Source organism: Nothobranchius furzeri, chromosome 11, assembly GCF_043380555.1.
Source record: "Nothobranchius furzeri strain GRZ-AD chromosome 11, NfurGRZ-RIMD1, whole genome shotgun sequence".
Taxonomy (NCBI): domain Eukaryota; kingdom Metazoa; phylum Chordata; class Actinopteri; order Cyprinodontiformes; family Nothobranchiidae; genus Nothobranchius; species Nothobranchius furzeri.
The window spans coordinates 60,117,255-60,126,555 of NC_091751.1; positions in this window are offsets into that span (position 1 = coordinate 60,117,255).

Here is a 9,301-nt window from a genome sequence, read left to right on the forward strand (position 1 = left end):
TTATTTGTGGAGATACAACATCAGTGTTGAAAAGCAGAGTCACTGGTAGAGTCACATTTCTGTTAGCCAATCGGAGGTGAGATGTCGAAATTACAGGAAATAACGCCGGTTTCTCACTGGAAGCATCAGCGGCTCAAAACGGCAGTTTGACGGTTTACTCGCAAACTTCAAGCGGTCCTCTTCACACCAGGAGATTCTTGGCAGCGGCACGGCTTCCTCACTGTGCTCTTCGCTGGACTCGTGAGATCACAAGATCCCTCAAGACTTCACGGTTTGTTTATGCAATCTGCCGTTAAACCAAAAAGAAGGAAAACATGTTTGATGTCATATATGATATTGTTCCTCTCCACTGCAGGATCAAAGCCATAAAAAACACACCGCTGCACTTCTGGGACAATGCCGTGTGAGTAAATAAGCCATTGGGTCCCACGCATGCTTCATATATGAAATTGCAATGCTGCAGTTTTTTTGTTTTGTAATTTACCGCTGATTTTACACTGAAACGTTGCAACTGAATGTTACCTGCTGAAATTGACGCATCCCAGCAGCGTGGTTTGAAAAGTGTTTCAAACCACGCTGCTGGTTTGAAACACTCCATAGACTATTATGGATTCTATTTAAAGCAGCAACGTTGCGCTGCCGTTCCGCGTGAGACTCGTTTCCCACTACTTTCCCCTCTGGCTGAATTCCTCATGGTGAAACAGCCTCACCTGAGCTTTGTACAACTTACAAGGTCTTCATTCCTACTGTAGACCACTGCAAATGGATTCAAAATGAGTACATTTGACCTTTAGGTTCATAATCACTTCCTTTCAGCTTCCATGTTTAATATTCTTTATGTGTCACCCCATTTCTACATACATTTTCCCTTTCTGAATATAAAAATACAAAAAACTCAAAAAAAAACCATAAATACATAAAAACTCACCATTTGTAGATCTGATGCAGCACTAAGCAGCACATGAACATGAACTCTTTGGTTCTCTAATGCTATTTCTGCAGGTCTGAGGTCCCAACAGGACAAGTTTTAACCAAATCAGTGTGCTCATGTGATGAGAGGGTGATATAAAATGACATGCACCAGCGAGGGAGAAGAAGTAACAATTAGGAGTCTTGTGAATCAAATCAAAGAGTGTTGAAATGTCAGTTTTGTCAAAGCACAAACTGTCAGCCCACCTCCTCACGCACCGACAGCTGGTAGGGAGCATATTGCATCAGTTTTCCTCATGCTGGGAGGCCTTGGAGTGTCCCTTTTGACATGTAGGGTATTGAAGATTAGTAACAAACAGGTTGGAGGGTGTGTTGCCATGGCAATTTATTAAATAAAATAAAAAATAAAGTATTTTTGAATTAAATTGAATTGAACCGAATTGAACTGAAAAGGATGGCTATCGTGTGTTTTAAATGGCCTGTATTTGATATAGCGCCTTCTAGAGTCCTGAAACCCCCCAAGGCGCTTTACAACACAATCAGTCATTCACCCATTCACACACACATTCACACACTGGTGGGGATGAGCTACAATGTAGCCACAGCTGCCCTGGGGCGCACTGACAGAGGCGAGGCTGCCGAGCACTGGCGCCACCGGTCCCTCCGACCACCACCAGCAGGCAACGTGGGTTAAGTGTCTTGCCCAAGGACACAACGACAGCGACAGACTGAGTGGGACTCGAACCTGCAACCTTCCGATTACGGGGCGAGCACTTAAGTCCTGTGCCACTGTCGCCCCGGATGCCCCCCGGACAAAAACAGGAGCTTTATGTAGGAGGTGCTAAATGTCAAGTATTGCATTCAAAAGGTAACAGAAACATTTTACCACGTTTAGCTTCAAATAATAACCTAATAAAGACAGAAAATAATTTAGATGTGTAAAGTTCAATCTATTTGGATTTGAATCCTAACAAAGTAAAATTGTATGATATATATATATATATATATATATGATTTCATGTTATTTAAGAATGAATATACCCACTGTGCAAAGATCTAGTTTGGACATTCTACAGACATGGGCTGGACCGTCACACTCAGTATTGACATGATCTGCACGTCCGTGCAACGTTGACTGTTTGCAGGTAGGTATGAAGGTTTTAAGTGAAACATTTGACTAAAGTGTAAAATCAGAGTGCTGCAAAATTGAATTTCCTTCCAAAATAAAAGTCAGTAAAAGAAATCTCCTATCCAACATCTCCAAGTCACGTTAATCATAATATTTTGTAAATAAATTTAACCACAGATCATTTATCAACGTGTAGGAGCAAATCATGATCCATGATTAAAGAAACATATAATTTTACTGTGAAATAAATTCTGATGTTAGCTGGCAGTTGATCTCTTACAGCTTTTATTTTGGTGGGGTACTTTTATTTTTTGCTGTAGTGTAAATGTGCCTGTTTAAATTTGAGCACAAAAACACCTCATTTGCATTATGATTTTAAATTTGATTGTACTACTTAGACGTGATTCTAAATATGACTTTATTTTTATTTTCACGTTTAAACCTGAACACACTGTTTGCTAAATAAACATGGCAAAGAAATCAAGCATCATTTTCATTGATAATTTAAAGGAGGCAAAATGTAGAAGTGGATTTTAAATACAACATTTTACATTCATGATGTAGTTATTAAAAAAATGTAAACGTCTGGCAATGACTGATTTTACACGACAGCAGGACAGAGCTCGGACTCGCGCTTCAATGGTTGAAGAGTGCAGCGCGGCTCTTGCTGCTAAAAGTAATGAGAGAACATTCTATTACATGGATGAGAAAAGTCAGAGCCTAACCGTCTCCCTCCGTTGTAGCAGGAAATCCCAGCATGCCTGATTCTCATTGGTGTTTTCAGTGTGGGATCACTCATTCTCTCACTTGTCATACCTCCGTCGCCGCCTCCCCTCCAAACAAATGAGGGATTAAAACAGTCGTTAGAAATGAAAGTCTGTGACAGAAAAGGATCAAGAATGCACCGACAGCTGCTGGCTGCAATCCACACGATATGTGTTTCTGTTGTCAGAGGTTTAGAAAACAGAACACCTACCCTAGAGCTCAGCTTGATTTCCTGTTTTCTACATTATCATACATTTTATTTTATTGTTTAAAACGCTCGTTCTTGCTGCTTCAAGAACATTTGAAACAAAAGCAAATGAAAATCTCTGATCTAACGCATTTATGTGTCCATATATGTTTTTGCCATGCTTCAAAAGGCCATTTTGAATTCCCTCTGAAGTGTTCTCAAGATTAGGGAAATAAAAGTTAAAGGAATGGTGCTGGAAAAAGAAAAAGGGAGCACTTCTGTGAATGATGATGGTGTCATTTTGCTCTGTGGCACAATGATAACTCAGCCAGATCTCACCCTATAAAATTCAAATGAACATGACTTTATAGGCGTAGAATAACAGTAGATAGGTAATGTTTTAAATGAACTGCTGATAACACAGAGAAGTTACCGGAATGAGGAGTTGTGCCCGAGGCGGCAGAGTGTCTAAAACGTCGTTTCTGTGAGGTCAAATATTTCGTATTGACCTCATTTAGGGCAAATCTAACATTAAGTTCTGCTGTAGCTTTTCACGTAATACTGAGCTTCATGAAGTCAAATATTTGCCACCTTTCCTGAATGAATCAAATTATTAACAGGATTATTTTAAAATAATAATAATAATAAAAAAAGGTTTAATACTGAGCATTAAAATCAACCTTAGAGGATTTATTTCCCATTCTAACTGAATTTGAGTTTTCTTAGCCTGTGAATGACTTCCCAGTGGGACCATATGAAATTCATTACACTAAGGGGGTTAAAACGTCACTTTCATGCTTTCTTTAGATCAAGTTTAATTAAACGCGAAAAGACCTTAAATTGCATAATAGTGAAATTCACAAGACATGACGTAGACGACAAGATGAGTGATGTCAGTTAACATTCAGTCAGCTCCTCTTCTCATTTAAACAAACTTCAGTGAGTCTGAGGATCTTTGAGCCGCAGGCGAATCACGGTTTCACCCTGAGGCTGTGATTGCAAAGCCCCCCGAAGTCACCTCTGCAATCTGGGCCTGCGGGCTGTTGGGTAATGTCATTCGGGCTTGGTGGCGATATCTCGTAGGCAGTCAAGCAGACACAGGCGTCATTTCAGAATAATATAATAATCGAGTTTTGATACAAAACTGGTTATTTTGCTCTACTCAGGCTTGTAACTGAACATGTTTACGTGGTGGGTGAACTCTGACCTGTCTTCTGCAGGAAAATGCTGCCTCCTTTTGTGGTTCTGATGGAAACTCAAGGTAACGAACATCATTGGCTGTGTGCATGTTCCCGCCTTTCAAATGTGTGTGTGTGTGTGTGTGTGTGTGTGTGTGTGTGTGTGTGTGTGTGTGTGTGTGTGTATGTGTGTGCAAAGATGATCTCCGAGTTTGAAAAGCAGATACTGTAAGACTGTCATTTTCCTATAGGAAAATTGTAGTCTTACAGTATGTATCTGCTTTTTAATGTATACATTAAAAGCAAAATGACATTCCTGCTTTAATAATTCCTTCTCTGGCAGGAATTCACTCCGATTGTTGGCTTCTCAGAAAGTTATTTCTGACATTTATTTTCTCTTTAACCTGCAGTTTTGCAGGATTTTATCACCAGTTAATAAAAATAATCCATCTTCATGACCAAAAAGACCTTAAAGTTTTGGAATCATTTAAAAAAAACACAAACTACTTGTAAAAATAGCAAGAAAAACACAAATTATCTGTATAAATGTATGTAAAGAACATCGGTTCAAGGGTAAAAATTACAATACACTTTTCTGGACACTTTTTGAATGTTTGGTCACCTTTTTTTCCCTCATCTCTTCTTGTTTTGTATGAGCTGTTATGATTGAATTCAATTCAAATTTATTTATATAGCACCAAATCACGACAAGAGTCGTCTCAAGGCACTTCACATAATAAACAGTCCAATTCAGGTCAGTTCATTAAGCCAATCAGAAAAAATGTTTCCTATATAAGGAACCCAGCAAATTACATCAAGTCATTTACAGCAATCCTCATACTAAGCAAGCATAAAGCGACAGTGGAGAGGAAAACTCCCTTTTAACAGGAAGAAACCTCCAGAGAAGCCCGGCTTAGTATAAGCAGCCATCCTCCACGACTCACTGGGGATCGAGAAGACAGAGCACACACACACACACACACACACACACACACACACACACACACACACACACACACACACACACACACACACACACACACACACACACACACACACACACACACACACACACACACACACACACACACACACACACACACACACACACACACACACACACACACACACACACACACACACACACACACACACACACACACACCAAAGTAATGTGTCTATAGTTATATTGTGATTTCTTAGTAAATATTCTATTTGGCAAGAGATAAACTTTATTGTATTTATCCTAGTGGATCTATAATTAAACGGATAAACTAGCAGTAGCACATCCAATGTCAAGGAAAGCAAAAAGTTATCAGGAGAGGGAGAATGTTTAAGTGGTTAGCAGCAGTGTGCTAGACGATGGCCCCCTCCATGAGGCCACCACAGCTCAGCAGAACATCACTGTAGCTTCTTCTGGGGAGAAAAACACTTAGAGAGAAAACAAAGTTAACAGCTGAAGTTGCAGAAAATAATACAGTTAAAGAGCAGATAGTAGAAGAATGTAGTAGTGTGTGAAAAGTGGCCAGTGAATCCTCCAGCAGTCTAAGCCTATAGCAGCATAACTACAGAGATAACTCAGGATAATCTATCCTATTTAGATGGAGGCATGTTGGAGGCAGGGCAAGGGAGAGCCGTCTTTACCGACTGTACACTCCACCTCCCTCTACTCCCCCACTTGTCCAGATTTAGGCTAACATCAGATTTTAACCATAGGCCCTATCAAATAAAAATGTTTTAAGCCTAGTCTTAAAAGTAGACAAGGTGTCTGCCCCACGCACTAAAGCTGGGAGCTGGTTCCACAGGAGAGGAGCCTGATAACTAAAAGATCTGCCTCCCATCCTAATTTTAGATATTCTGGGAACTACCAGTAAACCTGCAGTCTGAGAGCAAAGTGCTCGGTTAGGAACGTATGGAACAATCAGATCACTGATGTATGATGGAGCTTGATTATTAAGAGCTTTATATGTGAGAAGAAGGATCTTAAAATCTATTCTGAATTTAACAGGTAGCCAATGTAGGGAAGCTAAGACAGGAGAGATATGATCTCTATTTTTTATTCTCATCAGAACTCTAGCTGCAGCATTTTGGACAGGCTGAAGACTTTTAACAACATTCTGTGGACTTCCTGAGAGTAATGAATTACAGTAATCCAGTCTTGATGTAATAAATGCATGAACTAGTATTTCAGCATCACTCCTGGAAAGGATGCTTCTAATCTTAGCAATATTCCAAAGGTGGAAAAAGGAAATCCTACAAACCTGTTTAACCTGGGATTTGAATGACATGTCCTGGTCAAAGATAACACCAAGGTTAATGTAATGCCATTCAGGTCAGGTGATTGACTAAGCAATTTCCTTTTCTGGATTTCTGGTCCAAAGATGAGAACTTCCATCTTGTCTTGATTTAAAAGCAAAAAGTTTAGAGTCATCCAATTTTTATGTCCTCAAGACAAGCCTGTAATCTACCCAACCGATTAGGTTTATCAGGGTTAATGGATAAATATAGCTGAGTATCGTCAGCATAACAGTGGAAGTTTATCCCATGCTGTCTAATAATTTTACCAATTGGGAGCATATATATAGTAAAAAGAATTGGTCCAAGCACTGAACCCTGTGGTACTCCACAAGTAACCCTGGAGTATGAAGACGATTTGTCATGTACATTTACAAAATGAAATCTGTCAGACAGTTATGATTTAAACCAGCCTAGCGCTTTTCCTTTGATCCCTACAACATGTTCAAGTCTTTCTAAAAGAACATTGTGATCTACTGTGTCAAAGGCAGCACTGAGATCTAACAAGACTAGAACAGACACAAGATTCTTATCTGAGGCCATGAGAATATCATTTGTAACTCTCACTAATGCAGTTTCAGTGCTGTGATACTCTCTAAAACCAGACTGAAATTCCTCAAACATAGCATTAGTGTTTAAATGCTCACATACTTGGATGGCCACTATTTTCTCCAGGACTTTGGATAAAAATGGAAGGTTAGATATTGGTCTATAATTCATTGGGTCATCTGGATCCAGAGAAGGCTTCTTAAGTGAAGGTTTGATTACAGCAACCTTAAAATCCTGTGGTACATATCCATTTACTAAGGATAGATTGATTATATCTAGAATGGGGGCAGTAACCAAAGCAAATGCATCTTTAAATAATTTGGTTGGGATTGGATCCAAAATGCAAGTTGAAGGTTTGGAAGAAGCTTGATAAATCTGAAAGCTCAACTGGATCAAAACGGGTGAACTCCACAACGGGTGAACGGGTATGAGTCCACACAATGCCGGTAGCCTCCCAACACCATCTGAGAGCTGAAATGTCACAGCAGTCGTCGAAAGAAATAATATTTTCCTTGCAACTGTGGAACAAATGAGACTTTAATAGAAAAGCTGGTTCCTCGAGCCCAGTCGAAGAGAACAAATTACACTGACCCAGATGAGGGTCACACTCTTTCCAGTTGGTAACAAAACTACTAAATAAATCATATTTTACATGATACCACCCCACAGAGGAGCAAAAGGCAAATCATTAGTGGTTTTTGTGGCATTTACTGTGAAAAGATTCCAGTCGAGTCAAGTTAGAAACATTTCACACCAAAATTTAAAATGACACCTTTGCACACAAAATTGTTTAGAACGTCTCAAACGTTCACTTTCAACTAACATGTGAACGTTTGTCCGAAATAAGTTTTTCTTTCATTTGTTACCATTTTATTTCCTTGTTTTAAATTCCTAAATCATAATTAACTGCATGGTGACACCGCTGTCAGTACTACTGCCCTCTAGTTTCATTTTAAGATCCTGGTTCTGGTCTATAGGGTCTTACATGGACAAGCACCATCTTACATTGGTGATCTTCTTAGTCCCTACACTCCCAGCAGGTCCCTGAGGTCCAGTGATCAAAGCCTACTGGTTGTGCAGCACCAGGCTGAAGACCAAAGGTGACAGATCATTTGCTGCTGTGGCCCCCAGACTCTGGAACTCTCTCCCCCTGAGCGTGAGATCAGTGGACTCAGTGGTTTCCTTTAAAAAGCAGCTGAAGACACTTGTTCAAGCTGGCTTTAGTATGACCTTCTTCACCACTCTCTCTTTATTCTGCTCTCCCCACCTATTCCACCTTCCTCAGGATCCACTGATTTCCCTCTTTCCTATTCTCTCTCTCTCTTTCTCAACAATTGCCTATTTTTGCTCATTTTAATATATTTTTAAACATTTTCTAAATGCTTTTTCACATCTTTACATTTTTTGTTTTTGTGAAGCGCCTCGTGATTTTTATCTTGAGATGCGCTATAGAAATGATATTTTCTTCTTCTTCTTCTTCTTAGTGAAAAGGTTTAAGGTTCAAATCCCATCTGGAGTCTCTTTTGCTTTAACTGGTCTAGTTAGTCTCTAAAAGTCTGGATCACATAAGTTAGAAGTTCCCAAAAGCAGCTGCCTTGGACTCCCCTCAGTCTGCCATCATCTCTGATTGTGAGTGTCAGCCACGTTCCAGTTCTCCATTCATTCTCATTAGCGACAGTGACACAAGCCTCCCGCTACATTTCCTGTCCTTGTTTGGACCGTCTGAGGTAACATTTATTTAATAATTTCAGATTGTGTTCAGAACAACAAAAGATCCTTCCATTATCTCAGAGTTGGCCGTGTTGCTGAAGATGCTGCTTTAGTTTCAAACGCAGAAGTAACAGAAGCTTAACCGAGATTGTGTTCAATCATTTATTAGTTGTACCTTGTGAAGTGGTAGAATAAACTGGTTCATTAATGTGATAATTAATTCTGTTAAAATGAGGAGCAACATGATGCTTCATTTTCACTCCTGAGGAGCAGAAAACAGTGTTTTTTTTAAAGCACCAACACTTTGCTTGTTTGTTTGCTACAACTTAATTTGTACTATGTGGATAAATATTTAAAGTCCCATTAGTCATCATCACACTGATGAAATTACATCACTGCAATCCCAGTAGGGAGAGGTGAGCTGCAGCACTGGCTGTGCTCTGGAACTATAAAGCTAACGTTATCTTAAACATTTTATTTACCTACCGGAGCAGATTAAGATGAGGATGTCTCACTTAGATTGTTGTCGCTGGTTTCATCATCACCCAGTTACCCATC